A 16,509-nucleotide genomic window follows, 5' to 3' on the forward strand; every position below is an offset into this window, starting at 1 on the left:
CCATAATAAGACATGATATATCTTGCTCCACTCAGCTGATTTCTCCATGGAAAAGTTCACATCCATGCACAGGTTTGATTTTTATTCGAGTTTAAAACAACTTTACACTGTCCCATTTCTAAGGGGCTGCAGGAGTGATATCATGACCAAAAGCATGCAGGACTGAGTGGAGATTAGATTAGATTAGATTAGATTAGATTAGATTAGATTAGATTAGATTAGATTAGATTAGATTAGATTAGATTAGATTAGATTAGATTAGATTAGATTAGATAGAACTTTATTGATCCCTTTGGGAGGGTTCCCTTAGGGAAATTAAGATTCCAGCAGCATCATTACAGGATAAAGAGAGAATAGAAAATAGAGAAAAAACTTCTAGATAAATTAAATTAAATTAAATTAAGTATTTACACATACAAATATAAAAAGAATAAGATATGCACATTATATTGCACATTGTCCAGTATTGCTTATTGTTAGGCTAGGCTACTGCTCCTTCCCATCCTCTGTCCTCCTGTTACCCCTCCTCCCCCCCAGAGAGGAGTTGTACAGTCTGATGGTGTGAGGGACAAAGGAGTTTTTAAGTCTGTTTGTCCTGCCCTTGGGAAGGAGCATTCTGTCACTGAACAGGCTCCTCTGGTTGCTGATGATGGTGTGCAGAGGGTGACTGGCATCGTCCATGATGTTCAATAGTTTGTCCATAGTCCAATGCCACCGTCACCAGAGAGTCCAGCTTCATGCAGACCACAGAGCTGGCGTGCCTGATCAGTTTGTCCAGCCTGGATGTGTCCTTCTTGGATGTGCTGCCCCCCAGCACACCACAGTGTAAAACAGGACACTGGCGACCACAGACTGATAGAACATCCACAGGAGTTTCCTGCAGATGTTAAAGGACTGCAGCCTCCTAAGGAAGTATCTCTGTCCTTTCCTGTGTAAGTGATTGGTGTTGCAAGTCCAGTCCAGCTTGCTGTCCAGCCACAGCTCGAGGTACTTGTAGGAATCCACAGCCTCCACCTCAACTCCCTTGATCAGAACTGGGCGTGACCTTGGTCTGGAACTCCCAAAGTCAATGACCAGCTCCTTGGTCTTCAAGGTGTTGAGCTGCAGATGGTTCCTGTTGCACCACACAGCAAAGTCCCTCTCACACACACACGCACATACATATCATACAGATGTTATCTGTAAGAAAATTTTCCCTCTCTCAAAGGGTTGCTGGTCATAGCCCATGGTCAGACTGTGAGCAGAAGCTTCAAGCTTTGTCAGAGTTAGCTTTCAGAACACAGGTTTCAGTGGCCTTGTTGAAAAATGTCCTCACTTCAGAAAATGGTATAGGTAACTCAAAGAATGTTGAACCTTGGTCCTATCTACTGAGCTTCAAAGGTGAGCTGTATTTGAACCATAAGGCATGTATTTTTTTTTAGAACATGAAGAATTTTGACCATCAGGTCACTTGGAAAATGTTACCAGCAGGACTTCAGTTCAAAAGGTTCTTGCCAACAAGTTATCATGTTGTCTCTGTATATCTCAGCGCTCTGTCACCTTTTCCAAATGATTGCCCATCATCTGGCACAAATAATGATAAAAAAGTACTTGTTTAACCTGCAAAATGATATAGTTAACTCAAAGAATGTTGAACCTTAGTCCTATCAACTGAGCTGTGCAGGCTGTAAGGTGAGCTGTCCTGAACCATAGGACATATTTTCTTTCCGAACATGAAGAAGATTGACCATCAGGTCACTTGGAAAAGGTTACAATCATGAGTCTGCTTTAAAACAGTCATTCTAAAGTCTTATCTTGGTTCAAGGAACCCTTTCTTGTCATGGTATTGGACTCCTTTAACAAGCAACACCATTTTCAACCATACTTGTCTTTTGGGAATAAGGAGACCAATTGACTGAAAAGCAAGTCTGTTCCTCTGACAAAGACAGAATTCATCATTGGACCATCAGATTAAAACACTGATGCGCTCCTGACTGAGCTTTCCAGGCTCCGCTTTTCTGTTTCTGTAAGAGTCAAAGCATGTCAGGACTTTGGACACACATTTTCAACAGGTTCCTCTGATTCAATTAATGCCCTGCTCATACCATCTGGTGTTTGTCACATTCAAAAATGTTGTAATATACCTTTCCTTTGAACCCTCAAAACAGGGCACCCTCAAAAACCAACTTTTCCACTGATTGCCCATCATGTGACACAAATGGTGACAATAAGGATTCATATAAAATGTGAAGTTAACTGAAAGTTAGTTGACACCTTGGGCTTGTCACATTGGATGATGAGTGCTTAAGTTGAGCAAAAGTTGTCCACAGAATATACTCAGGTGGTGTTTACATTAGACCGTATCAGCGGATCATCAGATTAACATTTTTAAAACGATTTGCGTGCACAAAGCAACGCCAATACACGATTCGCGTGCACACAGCAACGCCAATACCTGGATACGCTAATCACATGACTAATTAGACGGCACGTCACATGATCCCACTGCATATCGGGCATGCGCAAGTCACTCACCACTTGCAAGTGGAAGGATGGCAAGCGAACACCTTCTCCAGCAGATAAACACACCTGGCTGTGATGTTCATGTTCTCACTGAGTTTAAGCGCCTGAAGGAGGTAAATAAGTTGAAATGTGTAAATAAACCTCAGTGCAGCTCAGCGCTTCCTCCTGCGCTCCAAATCACTCCACTCTGAACAGCGAGTGCCCTCTGGAGGGTGTGCACTCTGGCCCTGCGCAGCTCACAGAGCACGCGAGTGAAGCGCACGAGCAGTGATTCGGGACTGAGCCGCTGTGTGTGTGATCCCAACGCCAGCGAATCAGGAAGATGGATGTCACAGTGACGTTGTCCAATGATGACGTCAGCTAGAGCTCAGCACTGCGTTTCCTCATATCTCAATGTTTACACAGCACCGGATCAGATACGAACTGGGTTGAATACGTGGGCCCTGGCGGATTCAAGTTGTTCCGCCTGTGGAGTCATTTCCCGGCATTTTAATGTGAACGGACAGTGCATCCGCGACAAAAACGAGACGGATACGGTCTAATGTAAACACCACCTCACACACTGAGGTGAGAACTACTATACAGGTCCTTCTCAAAAAATTAGCATATTGTGATAAAGTTCATTATTTTCTGTAATGTACTCATAAGCATTAGACTTTAATATATTTTAGATTCATTACACACAACTGAAGTAGTTCAAGCCTTTTATTGTTTTAATATTGATGATTTTGGCAAAAAAGTAAAGGAAAACCAAAAATCCCTATCTCAAAAAATTAGCATATTTCATCTGACCAATAAAAAAAAGTGTTTTTAATACAAAAAAAGTCAACCTTCAAATAATTATGTTCAGTTATGCACTCAATACTTGGTCGGGAATCCTTTGGCAGAAATGACTGCTTCAATGCGACGTGGCATGGAGGCGATCAGCCTGTGGCACTGCTGAGGTGTTATGGAGGCCCAGGATGCTTCAATAGCGGCCTTAAGCTCATTCACAGTGTTGGGTCTGGTGTCTCTCAACTTCCTCTTCACAATACCCCACAGATTCTCTATGGGGTTGAGGTAAGGAGAGTTGGCAGGCCAATTGAGCACAGTAATACCATGGTCAGTAAACCATTTACCAGTGGTTTTGGCACTGTGAGCAGGTGCCAGGTTGTGCTGAAAAATGAAATCTTCATCTCCATAAAGCTTTTCAGCAGATGGAAGCATGAAGTGCTCCAAAATCTCCTGATAGCTAGCTGCATTGACCCTGCCTTTGATAAAACACAGTGGACCGACACCAGCAGCTGACATGGCACCCCAGACCATCACTGACTGTGGGTACTTGACATTGGACTTCAGGCATTTTGGCATTTCCTTCTCCCCAGTCTTACTCCAGACTCTGGCACCTTGATTTCCGAATGACATGCAAAATTTGCTTTCATCCGAAAAAAGTACTTTGGACCACTGAGCAACAGTCCAGTGCTGCTTCTCTGTAGCCCATTTCCTGCACACGCCTGTACACGGTGGCTCTGGATGTTTCTACTCCAGACTCAGTCCACTGCTTCCACAGGTCCCCCAAGGTCTGGAATCGGCCATTCTCCACAATCTTCCTCAGGGTCCGGTCACCTCTTCTGGTTGTGCAGCGTTTTCTGCCACACTTTTTCCTTCCCACAGACGTCCCACTGAGGTGCCTTGATACAGCACTCTGGGAACAGCCTATTCGCTCAGAGATTTCTTTCTGTGTCTTACCCTCTTGCTTGAGGGTGTCAATGATGACCTTCTGGACAGCAGTCAGGTCGGCAGTCTTACCCATGATTGCGGTTTTGAGTAATGAACCAGACTGGGAGTTTTTAAAAGCCTCAGGAATCTTTTGCAGGTGTTTAGAGTTAAGTCGTTGATTCAGATGATTAGGTTAATAGCTCGTTTAGAGTACCTTTTCATGATATGCTAATTTTTTGAGATAGGAATTTTGGGTTTTCATGAGCTGTATGCCAAAATAATCAGTATTAAAACAATAAAAGACCTGAAATATTTCAGTTGGTGTGCAATGAATCTAAAATATATGAAAGTTTAATTGTTATCATTACATTATGGAAAATAATGAACTTTATCACAATATGCTAATTTTTTGAGAAGGACCTGTATGATCTTGGAAAGATCCCTGAACATATTGAGAAGGGTAATCCAGCCAGGTTATGCTTTCATATTGAGCTCATCCTCTGAAAAAGCTTGAGTTCAGAGCGATGCCAACTTTGTACCTTGCTGGTATGGGCCATTCTATGTCAGCTTAGACCTCATGGCGCAATGGTAGCGCATCTGATTCCAGATCAGAAGGTTGCGTGTTCAAATCACGTTGAGGTCAGACGCCAAGATAATGCTTTTGGCTTTTTGCACAGTCTAATGCAGAAATTTTCAGAATCACTTTTATTGCCAGGTGTGTGGACACACACGAGGAATTTGACTACGGTTTCACTTAGCTCTCATAGTACAAAACAGATAAAAAAGCGTATACACAAAACAAACAAACAAACAAAAAAAATGGAGCAATAGGTGCATAGTGCAAAGTAATCCAAGTAAGTCAAGTATGAAATAGATAAATATAAAGTATACACTGTGCACAGAATGATGGTATGAGTGTGCAGCTATTTTGCAAGTGATCTTACTGATAGATGAATCTGGATTTTAGCTGTTCATCACAGAGACAGCCTGAGGGAAAAAACTATTCTTGTGTCTGGTTGTTTTTGCATACAGTGATCTATATCGTCTCCCTGAGGCGAGAAGATTAAACTGATTGTGCCCAGGGTGTGATGGGTCCGCAGAGATGTTACCTGCCTGTTGGGGCAGGTAACATCTGCCCCAATCTGGACTCCAATCTCTAGGATAACCATTCAGGATTTTGTCAAGCTCATGCAAAAAGCTAAGATTGCTCTGCTAACAACTCTTTCACCAATGTGCCTTTCATAACTTCACAACCTAATTTAATATGTTTCCAAAATTTGTCCATTGGGCTTGCTTGAAAAAATGCTGCAAAATACTGCTTGAGAAGCTTTCAGAATGCAGGTTTCAGTGGCCTTGTTGAAGGATGTCCTCACTTCAGAAAATGGTATAGGTAACTCAAAGAACTAGGTAACTTTTGTCCCATTTCCATCCTGCCTGTGCTGTCCAAGGTGTACGAAAAGCTTGTGTTGCGCTAGATGACTAACTTTCTCACAGACATCACAATTCTAGGGCCTAATATCAGTGCGTACCACAGGGGTCATACAGCAACAACAATAATGTTGGCGATACAAGATGACATTGTCACAGCAATGAAGAAAGAGGAACTCATGTTTGCTGTCATGACCGACTTTAGCAAGGCCTTTGACACCATGGCTTACGAGACTGTTCTCTGTAAACTTCGTAGGTTCGGCTTTTCTAAATAAACATTGAAGTGGGTTCTCAGCTATCTTTCTGAGCATCGACAATACATTCAAATAGACGATTGGAGATCAGAGGAGCTTGCAGTTACATTTGGTGTCCCTCAAGGATCCATCCTCGGGCCTGTCTTCTTTAATCTCTATGTCAATGACCTCTCCTCCAGGCTCCCCCGGACAGTGACGTCTCATCAATATGCTGGCCACACCACCATCTACTCACATTGTAAACCATCTTCCTTAAATCAATGTTATGAAGAGATGCAGGGAGCTATTGACAAGCAAAGTGACTGGTCTTCAGACTCAAATCTTGTGTTAAACGCAGAAAAAAACAAATGCATGCTTTTCTCTATGCAGCAGATATCGCGAGTACATGGACTACATGACATTGACAACAAACTGTTTTCCAATGGTAGAGAGCTTGAACAACTACAGCAAATGAAGCTCCAAGGAACACATGTTCACCAGCACCTTTTATGGACAGATCATGTCAACAAGGTAACTGCATCATGTTATGCTACCCGTTCAGTGCTACGCAAGCTGAATAATATCACCCCTTTTTCGGTGAGGAAACAACTCTAAGAATGCCTTATCCTCCATAAACTTGACTACAGCAATGTTGTGTACCACCCTATTCCTGCCTATTTGATTCAGAGACTAGAACGAGTGCAGCTAGTGACTGCTGGATTTGGTCTTCGGCATTATGCCAATGTCAGGGACATAATCCAGTTAAAATGGCTTCCTACTGAAGACTGAAGGGACTATCATCTAATGTGCCTTGCAAATAAAGTGCTGTATTCTTTGGACTAGCCATCCTATCTTCCACTCCAATGCAGCACCAGTGACCAAGTACTAAGATCATCAGATGCTCTACGCTTAACTGTTCACAGGAAATATTGACTTTATTTCATATATATATATATATATATATATATATATATATATATATATATATATATATATATAAAACTGTATAAGATCAACAGGAACCTAAGGACCTTCATCCAGAACTCAATGGAAATGTGGAAGACAACCCTAGAGGCCAACTCAAAACCCATTGCCCAAGTCAACATCAAGTGCAGCATATACCAAGGAGATGTGCTATCACCACTGCTGTTCTGCATAGGCCGAAACCCCTCAGTCAGATCATCACGAAGAGCGGCTACGGGTACCGATTCCGTAGTGGGGCAACAATCAGCCACCTGCTCTACATGGATGACATCAAGCTGTATGCCAGGAACGAGCGAGAAATAGACTCGCTGATCCACACCACCCGGATCTACAGCGATGACATAGGGATGTCATTCGGATTGGACAAGTGTGGCCGGATGGTCTCAAAGAGAGGCAAGATGATCCAGACTGAGGGGATTGACCTACCAGAGGGCAACATAGGTGATATCCAAGACAGCTACAAGTACCTTGGCATCCCACAGGCTAATGGAAACCATGAAGAGGCCACAAGGAAGTCAACCACAGCCAAATACCTCCAGAGAGTAAGGCAGGTCCTGAAAAGTCAGCTGAATGATAAGAACAAGGTCTGAGCCATCAACATGTACGCACTACCAGTCATCAGATACCCCGCTGGTATCATAAACTGGCCAAAGGAGGAGATAGAAGCCACAGATATCAAGACTAGAAAGCTCCTCACCATGCATGGAGGGTTCCACCCCAAGTCCAGCACCCTGAGACTATACACTAAGCGGAAAGAGGGAGGCCGAGGGCTAGTGAGCATCAAGACCACAGTCCAGGATGAAACATCGAAAATCCGAGAATACATCAGAAAGATGGCCCCAAAGGATGAACTGCTAAGTGAATGTCTCAGGCAGCAGAACCCTGGTGAGAGTGCAGAGGAGGAGGAACAGACAACCTGGAGGGACAAACACCTACATGGCATGTACCACCGTCAGATAGAGGAAGTTGCTGATATCAAGAAATCCTACCAGTGGCTGGATAATGCAGGACTGACAGACAGCACAGAGGCACTAATCATGGCAGCACAAGAACAGGCCATAAGCACAAGAGCCATAGAGCCCAGGATCTACCAGAGTAGATTAGACCCAAGATGCAGACTGTGCAAAGAAGCCCCTGAAACAGTCCAGCACATAGTAGCAGGGTGTAAGATGCTAGCTGGATCAGCATACATGGAGAGGCACAACCAAGTGGCTGGGATAGTATACAGGAACATCTGCAACCAGTATGGAATTGAAGTACCCAAGTCCCAATGGGCCATACCACATAAGGTGGCTGAGAACAACAGGGCCAAGGTTCTGTGGGACTTCAGCTTCCAGACTGACAAACAGATCCTGGCTAACCAACCGGACATAGTGGTGGTGGACAAAGAGCAGAAGAGGGTGGTGGTGATAGATGTAGTGATCCCAGCTGACGCCAACATCAGGAAGAAGGAACATGAGAAACTTGAGAAGTATCAAGGGTTGAAAGAGCAGCTGGAATGGATGTGAAAGGTCAAGGGTTGCGTGGTCCCCATGGTAGTGGGGGCACTTGGGGCAGTAACCCCCAAACTGGGAGAGTGGCTCCAGCAAATCCCAGGAACAACATCTGAAGCCTCAGTCCAGAAGAGCGCAGTCCTAGGAACATCGAAGATACTGCGCAGAACCCTCAAACTCCCAGGCCTCTGGTAGAGGACCCGAGCTTGAGGATGACATGGATACCACCCCCCGCTGGGGGTGAGAAGGAGATTATTATATATACAACACCGATTCCAAAAAAGTTGGGACAAAGTACAAATTGTAAATAAAACGGAATGCAATGATGTGGAAGTTTCAAAATTCCATGTTTTATTTAGAATAGAACATAGATGACATATCACATGTTTAAACTGAGAAAATGTATCATTTAAAGAGAAAAATTAGGTGATTTTAACTTTCATGACAACACCACATCTCAAAAAAGTTGGGACAAGGCCATGTTTACCACTGTGAGACATCCCCTTTTCTCTTTACAACAGTCTGTAAACATCTGGAGACTGAGGAGACAAGCTCCTCAAGTTCAGGGATAGGAATGTTAACCCATTCTTGTCTAATGTAGGATTCTAGTTGCTCAACTGCCTTAGGTCTTTTTTGTCGTATCTTCCATTTTATGATGCACCAAATGTTTTCTATAGGTGAAAGATCTGGACTGCAGGCTGGCCAGTTCAGTACCCGGACCCTTCTTCTACGCAGCCATGATGCTGTAATTGATGCAGTATATGGTTTGGCATTGTCATGTTGGAAAATGCAAGGTCTTCCCTGAAAGAGACGTCGTCTGGATGGGAGCATATGTTGTTCTAGAACCTGGATATACCTTTCAGTCAATACCTTTCGGTGAATTGTGTTCACAGATAATGTTCTCTGGAAATATTCCTGAGCCCATTTTGTGATTTCCAATACAGAAGCATGCCTGTATGTGATGCAGTGCCGTCTAAGGGCCCGAAGATCACAGGCACCCAGTATGGTTTTCCGGCCTTGACCCTTACGCACAGAGATTCTTCCAGATTCTCTGAATCTTTTGATGATATTATGCACTGTAGATGATGATATGTTCAAACTCTTTGCAATTTTACACTGTCGAACTCCTTTCTGATATTGCTCCATTATTTGTCAGTGCAGAATTAGGGGGATTGGTGATCCTCTTGCCATCTTTACTTCTGAGAGCCGCTGCCACTCCAAGATGCTCTTTTTATACCCAGTCATGTTAATGACCTATTGCCAATTGACCTAATGAGTTGCAATTTGGTCCTCCAGCTGTTCCTTTTTTGTACCTTTAACTTTTCCAGCCTCTTATTGCCCCTGTCCCAACTTTTTTGAGATGTGTTGCTGTCATGAAATTTGAAATGAGCCAATATTTGGCATGAAATTTCAAAATGTCTCACTTTTGACATTTGATATGTTGTCTATGTTCTATTGTGAATACAATATCAGTTTTTGAGATTTGTAAATTATTGCATTCTGTTTTTATTTACAATTTGTACTTTGTCCCAACATTTTTGGAATCGGGGTTTGTAAACAGAGTCTTGAGATATGTTGGTGAGATGTTAATGGAGTCTTGCGATATCTTGATAAACATGTGATGTTGGCTATGGAGTGATCAATCTCCTTTTGGAATGACAACCTGTCAGCTTTCCGTAGGTTAAACCTTCTGCAGGTAGGGATGGTTGTTGCTTGGAGTGCAGATCTGACTTTGATGGTAATTGGTCGGTGCTGGGTATGAGGGATGGGATCCAGGACTTCCTTCACACTTCTGGAAGTGATTTTGCTGCTCACACAGGCAAGGTCTGGGTTATATCCCCATTTCCATCTGGTGCTGTGGAAATACTTGGATAGTTTGGCATTGTGGATTAGTGTCAGGTGTTTAGACTCAAGCCAGGTTTCAGCTCCATCTTGGTTGTTGCTCTCATAGCCCCATGATGTGCTGTGGGCATTGAAGTCGCTGATGTGGAATCTCCTTTTGCATCTTTCTGGTAGTTCTGTGTGAATAAAGGGGGTTGGGGGTGGATTGTACACAGATGTAACAGAGACATTTGGGAGGGCAACTGTGATGGTTTCCATATGCCCCTCTGTGGTGTGGGTACAGACTTCCTCAATCTTGAGGTTTGGTCAGCTGAAAACGGCTGATCTGTGCTGTCTGTGTTGGATCTCTGCAACCAGTTTCATTCCAGGGATGACAGGTCGATGTTGTGCAGGGCCGATGTGGGTTTCCTGCATGCACAGTATATCAAAACGGTTGGCCATTGTTGCCAGTATGTCTGCCTTGCATCTGGAGAAACCTTTGATGTTGGTTGAGATGATTGACAGTGCAGGCCCGGTGAGGGGCAGGTGCTTGTGGGCTGTCGGGATTTAGCATGTGTCTTCATCGTTTGATTGTGTAGGTAAGTATACAGAGATTGGCCTAAGATGGAGATGGAAGGACCCAGCAGGACGTTCTAATCTGATACTGCCAGTAGGCAGTATCAGATTAGAACGTCCTGCTGGGTCCTTCCATCTCATTCAGCCAGCGTTTCCCAGGCTGCACCGCGGGGAGGTTTCTGTATCCGCAGCCCAATTCGGAACTGGCCAAGCACCTCCATAATTCCCTGTGGCTAGCTTCCTTGTCATATTTGGTCAACATATTTGACAGACTGAATAGTTTGAATCTGTCTTTGCAAGGCCGAGATTCCAATATTTTGGTCCTTGCTGACAAAGTGGAAACTTTCATCCAAAAACTTGTCCTGTGGCATGACTGCATAATTGTCTGAAATTGTGATGTTTCCCAGCCTCACAGACTTCATCACTGAGGCATGCAGCAGTGACTTCTCCTCTATATTTCAATCAGCTGCAGATCACCTGTCTGAGCTTAAAGTGCATATCACAGGTAAATTCAGGAGCAAGATCAATGTAATTCTCCTATTTTATATTAAACTTTGGTCAAATATCTGTAACATTCTGCATTCTCTGCAATTTTTTTACCTTGCACAATGCCAGAAAAATTCAGTTGAAATCAAGCCATTTGAGGCAAATTGGTCCGCCTCTGAAAAAACTTGGCATTTGAATTTCCTGGCAAATACTGATTTTCGTGATGCCATCTGTGGGACACCTCCCTCTGAATCCTACGTCAGCGCTGGTTTGTTTATGAGAAAATGACCTGGTGGTTTTCTGCAAATTTCTTCAACGTTATAGCGTAATTATTAAAATGGTTAACAGATGTATCGTAGGAGGGTGTAGCAACACCAATCTTGATGGGCTTAGTACTCATCGTTTTACAAAAGACCGGACAATGAGAGAGAAATGGGAGTGCTTGGTCTACACAGTCTGTGCACTTAAACCATGCAAAGCTCGCGCATCCTGCTTGTGCTTCCACAGATAACGTCATGAATCTGGCTCCAGACTCCCTTGGGATTTTTCCAGGTGCGTTTTGTTATTTTTTTTTTCTGCTGTTGACAGATGGCCTTGTGCAAAATTACCCTTCTGGATGAGTGTGTAAAGGGGCATGCTTTCATATAAAAAACACGAAATTGGTCCAGAATATGCCCTTTGAGCAGCAGTTAGTTTCTTATTTCAAGGACTACCGGTCATTTTCATGGGTTCGGGACTCATTCGTTTCCACCGCAAACGATTTGTCACTGAAAATGCAATAGCAGCTTAATGAGCTGAAGAGTGACAGCAGGCTGAAGCACCTTTTTAGCACCTGTTCTCTTACATCCTTCTGGGTAACACTGATGCAGGAGTACCCCCAGCTCTGTGACATTGCCTTAAAAATTCTCCTACCTTTTGTGTCAACATACTTGTGTGATGCAGGCTTTTCAAAACTGACCACACTCAAAACTAAGTACCGCAATCATGCACAGATTGAGGATGACCTGAGGCTGTATTTAACTAAAATTGAGCTGAGAATTTGAGAACTCTGCCAAACAAAGTAGGCTCATATGTCACACTAAGATGTTTGTTAACACTACCTCTGGTACTCTGGTAGAGTGTGTTTGTTCGTTCATGTATTTGTTAGCAACTTTGCAGAACAAAATGTACAGACGGATTTTCATGAAAATTTTATGAGATACGTATCTTGGCCCAATGAAGAACTTAAATTTTGGAGGTGATCCAGAACCGCGTCTGGATCCATTAATTTTTAAAAGGATATAGGGCTGTAGGTGTATTATGTTTATGTGTATGTAGATTGGTGTTAAGTGATCAATCATTAATAATTAAATTGAATCAATCCCATTGAATCATTTAATTTGAATCATTTAAATTGAATCATTTAAATTGAATCAGTCTCATTAATTAATACCATTAATTTTGGTGCTTAATAATAAATTACCAAACAGCTAAAATATGGTATATTCCAAATTATTATGGTCACTTACCAAGCTGCAGCTAATAGTATTCATATACACCTTAGAATTCTTTTGAGATTTGGGCGACTTCCAGAAATATCGGAACAGCAAACAAACACACACAGTTTCAATGATAATGGAATTTATTATAACAAAGATAAAATTGAATAACAGCAGATGAAATCTTTAGCAGTGTGTGTGTGTGTGAGTGTGTGTAAGCCAAAGGATTAGCTCTGTGTGCTATCTAGACAAAGGAAGGCTAGCTAACATGTGCTTTTGAGGCCTAGTGGCCACGTGGTTGTGTGTGAGCGTGTGTGTATGTGTGATAACAACAATTAAATGTTAACAATTAAAATACATTCAAATGGTCATCCGTGATATATGTGGAGTTGAATGTGGGCACGGGGGAGTGCGCTATAAAGGTTGAATTGAATCAGGACTTAGAATATCATCTAAAGTTGAGACAAAAGACCTGGTGAAAAAGAACCTAAGGAGGGGGGAGGGGTCACCATGTGTTTCCTTACAGAACAAAGAGAGTTAGCTTTGGTTTGCTAGCTAAAGTGTGTATGAGGCCTAGTGTGTGTGTGACCACCTGTTGAAGCCTGGTCCCTGGGGACAAAAGGCTTCCCTAGAAAGCTAACCCAATAGCTTTATAGTATTATTAAATCTCCTGAAATCTTGATGAGGTCGATATATGTATAAGAATGAAATTAGAGTGTTAGAGAGGGAAAAGAGGCATGCACAACCTATCAATTAAACAATTGAGAGATTAAATCAAAATCGAACAATCATACAGTGTACACAAACCGTTCCTGAGTTTAAAATTCACACTACCTCAATAAATCAAAATTCCTGAGACTAGCTTTATTACTATGCCCAAAAGAATGCCAAGTCTTACTTCCGTATTTCGCCCTTCTGCAGAGGGCTGAGAATTTTTGGAGAAGGTGACTTTCACAGGAGCTCCTGAGAAGAAAATCTGTGAAAAACAGAGAATTCTTTGAGAAATTTCATTGCTCGTGGGAAGAAAAATCTCTGTAGAAACAAGGTGCACAGCTTTATTGAAGAGGTCCAGCCGCTTCTTTGTCTTCAGACTAAAAACCACTTGGGCTGCAGTTTTGCACGTGCTGATGAGGAACAGATGAAACCGGTTATATTCAAGTTGAGTCAAAATCGCACAATTCTCGAGTCTATCGTGGCCAAAGGTAAGTAAAAGAAACAGCGCGAAACTGATTCTAGACAAAAAGATGTTTAATCTAGTTTGCTCGGCCGAGCGGATCTCTCTGTGTCCAGATGGATTGAAGTCCAGATGGAAAAGAGAAAGAAGGAAGCGTTGTTCAGTTGCTTATAGAATTGTAGAGGAAGTGACGTAGATGATCATGCCCATGCGTGACGTAGGTCAACGTGGAAGTTGGCTGATGGGAAATGTAGTTTCTTAAAGAGACGGGCTGCTGTTGTTCCTTGACGGACTGTACCTACAGGGCAAAATTGAACATTTTCAGTCTCAGACTGTTGTCTAACATTGTAATAATACAATAATACACGGCAATAAAAAACAGCCCAATAATAATAATAGCTGATCTATCTTTTTGGGGGGGGGGATGGGCTCAAAGTACACTTGGGCGGCACAGTTGTGAGTGGTTAGCACGGTCACCTCACAGCAAGAAGGTTCTGGGTTCGAACCCAGCAGCCAGCGAGGGCTTTTCTGTGTGGAGTTTGCATGTTCTCCCCGTGTCTGCGTGGGTTTCCTCCGGGTGCTCTGGTTTCCCCCACAATCCAAAGACATGCAGTTAGGTTGACATGGGGCGGCCTTGGGCTGAGGTGCCCTTGAGCATGGTACCTGACCCCTGACTGCTCCCCGGGTGCTCTGGTGTGGCTGCCCACTGCTCTGAGTGTGTGCGTGTGTTCACTGCTTCAGATGGGTTAAATGCAGAGGATGAATTTCACTGTGCTTGAAGTGTGCATATGATGTATAAAGGTTTCTTCTTCTTGCTACACTCAAAAAAATAAAACATTGGATTTACTTAACTGAGTTATGGCATCCGGTCCCATGAAACTGTGTTAATTTAGATGTATTGAATACAGTTATGTTTTGAATAACTCAACATAACTGTATTCAATACATCTAAATTAACACAGTTTCGTGGGACCGGTTGCCATAACTCGGTTAAGTAAATCCAATGGGGTTTTTTTTGAGTGTACAGTCGGGGGTGGGGGGTGATCAAAGTACGCTTGGTACAGTCAGGGGGGCCCAGATCGCAAATGTTTGAGAACCCCTCTCTAGACTATTCAGTTCTTTATTTTCCAAGTGTCTGGAAAGTGTGAAAACATTTGTGGGTATTGTGATGAGTGTTAAATGCAGAGAAACATATTAGTGAACAGAAGAAATGTGCTTTAATTATGCAGCTGACAGAAGCTTGCTTTAGCTGGCACAATCTAGCCTCATCTATGTGTAGACCTTTTCTGAACACACTGTGAATGCACTGCTGCTTTTTGGCAGCTGGCAATGACAGCAGACCATCACAGATATCACTCACATGCTGTATATTCACAACTTGTCACTATTTTAAGTATATTTGTAGTTGATACAAGTATTTTAAATGTATTTTATATAAAGCGCATCATAATTTCTGTCATTTTAACCAAGGTAGTTTACAATTCTGTATTGTATACTTTTAAATGATGACTGTGCAGAATTATAAATTGTAAAACACAGTTTTGATTCGTCATGATATACATATCCTAGTTTATGTCCTTTACAAACATACGAAGGAACTTACATCTGCTGTTACACTATTACAGTATTTAAATACTTATATCTCTATTTTAGTGTTGTTTTCAAGTATCTATATTTCTTTTCAATTATTTTCCTATTGATTTTACTCACTACATTGAGGAGTGCGCATGCGCCAGAGGTTAAAGACGCCGGTTTTTACAACTCCGTAACTATCAGCAAAAAAAGGCAAATTTTTACAACTTTTACTTAAACTAACAAGACATCCTTGTAAGTTGGACATTCTATGACCACGGAGATTGTCTTCAAACTGTCATTTGCAATTTGAAGTGACTTGAAGCCAGTTTTGTCCCAACAACTAGTGATCGGCCTGGCGAGCCCGGCAGCGAGTTGTCTACACTTCTGTTTCACGCGGCTTAATCGTAGCGGGCTTAAAAGGAGCCCCCGTGGCATGGTGTGTCCATCCCCACTCCCGCCAAATTTACATCGGAGTCTGCTAATTAGATCTACCCAGGTGGGAATTGTGTGATCTCTAAATTCCCACATACCATCGATGCCATGCCTACTCAAGGACAAAAACAACTAAAGATGAGGACGTAGTCACTCTTGGTACCCTGAAAGAAATGCTAGATCAACAAAGGGCAAAATATGAGGACCTGTTGATGAGACAACAATCCACCTTTCAGTCTTTCATCGCAACAGTAATGGATACTAACAACAAAAGAATGGACAGTCTCATCCGTGAGGTGCAGGAAATAAAGGACAGTCTACAATTCTCCCAGGCGGAAATCCAAGCAAACCAAAACAACATGACCAGAGCCACAATATCAAGGAAGTTGAGATGAAAATAGATCATCTAGGAGCTGACATCAACACGATCCTTCATATATCCGATTACTTGGAGAACCAGTCTCGTCGTAATAACATTCTGATCGACAGCGTCCCTGACAACAAACAAGAGAACTGGTACAGATGTGAACAGAAAGTCAGAGAAATCCTCAAGGACAAACTCAAGCTCGACCCACTTAAGATTGAAATCGAACGTTCTCATCGTAATGGAAAATTCCAGGAAGACGGCC

The 16,509-nt window shown here is 42.6% G+C and overlaps 1 protein-coding gene and 1 non-coding gene across 2 annotated transcripts in view; one reads left to right on the forward strand and one right to left on the reverse strand.

Moving 5' to 3' along the window:
• Positions 1–16,509, reverse strand: part of LOC132867733 (histone H1-like) — a 276,764-nt gene that overhangs the window by 223,957 nt on the left and 36,298 nt on the right. The gene's annotated exons all lie outside the window — the stretch shown is intronic.
• trnaw-cca (transfer RNA tryptophan (anticodon CCA)) lies at positions 4,772–4,843 on the forward strand. Its single transcript has one exon. It is a non-coding gene; the product is annotated as a tRNA-Trp (tRNA).

Source organism: Neoarius graeffei, chromosome 19, assembly GCF_027579695.1.
Source record: "Neoarius graeffei isolate fNeoGra1 chromosome 19, fNeoGra1.pri, whole genome shotgun sequence".
Classification (NCBI taxonomy): domain Eukaryota; kingdom Metazoa; phylum Chordata; class Actinopteri; order Siluriformes; family Ariidae; genus Neoarius; species Neoarius graeffei.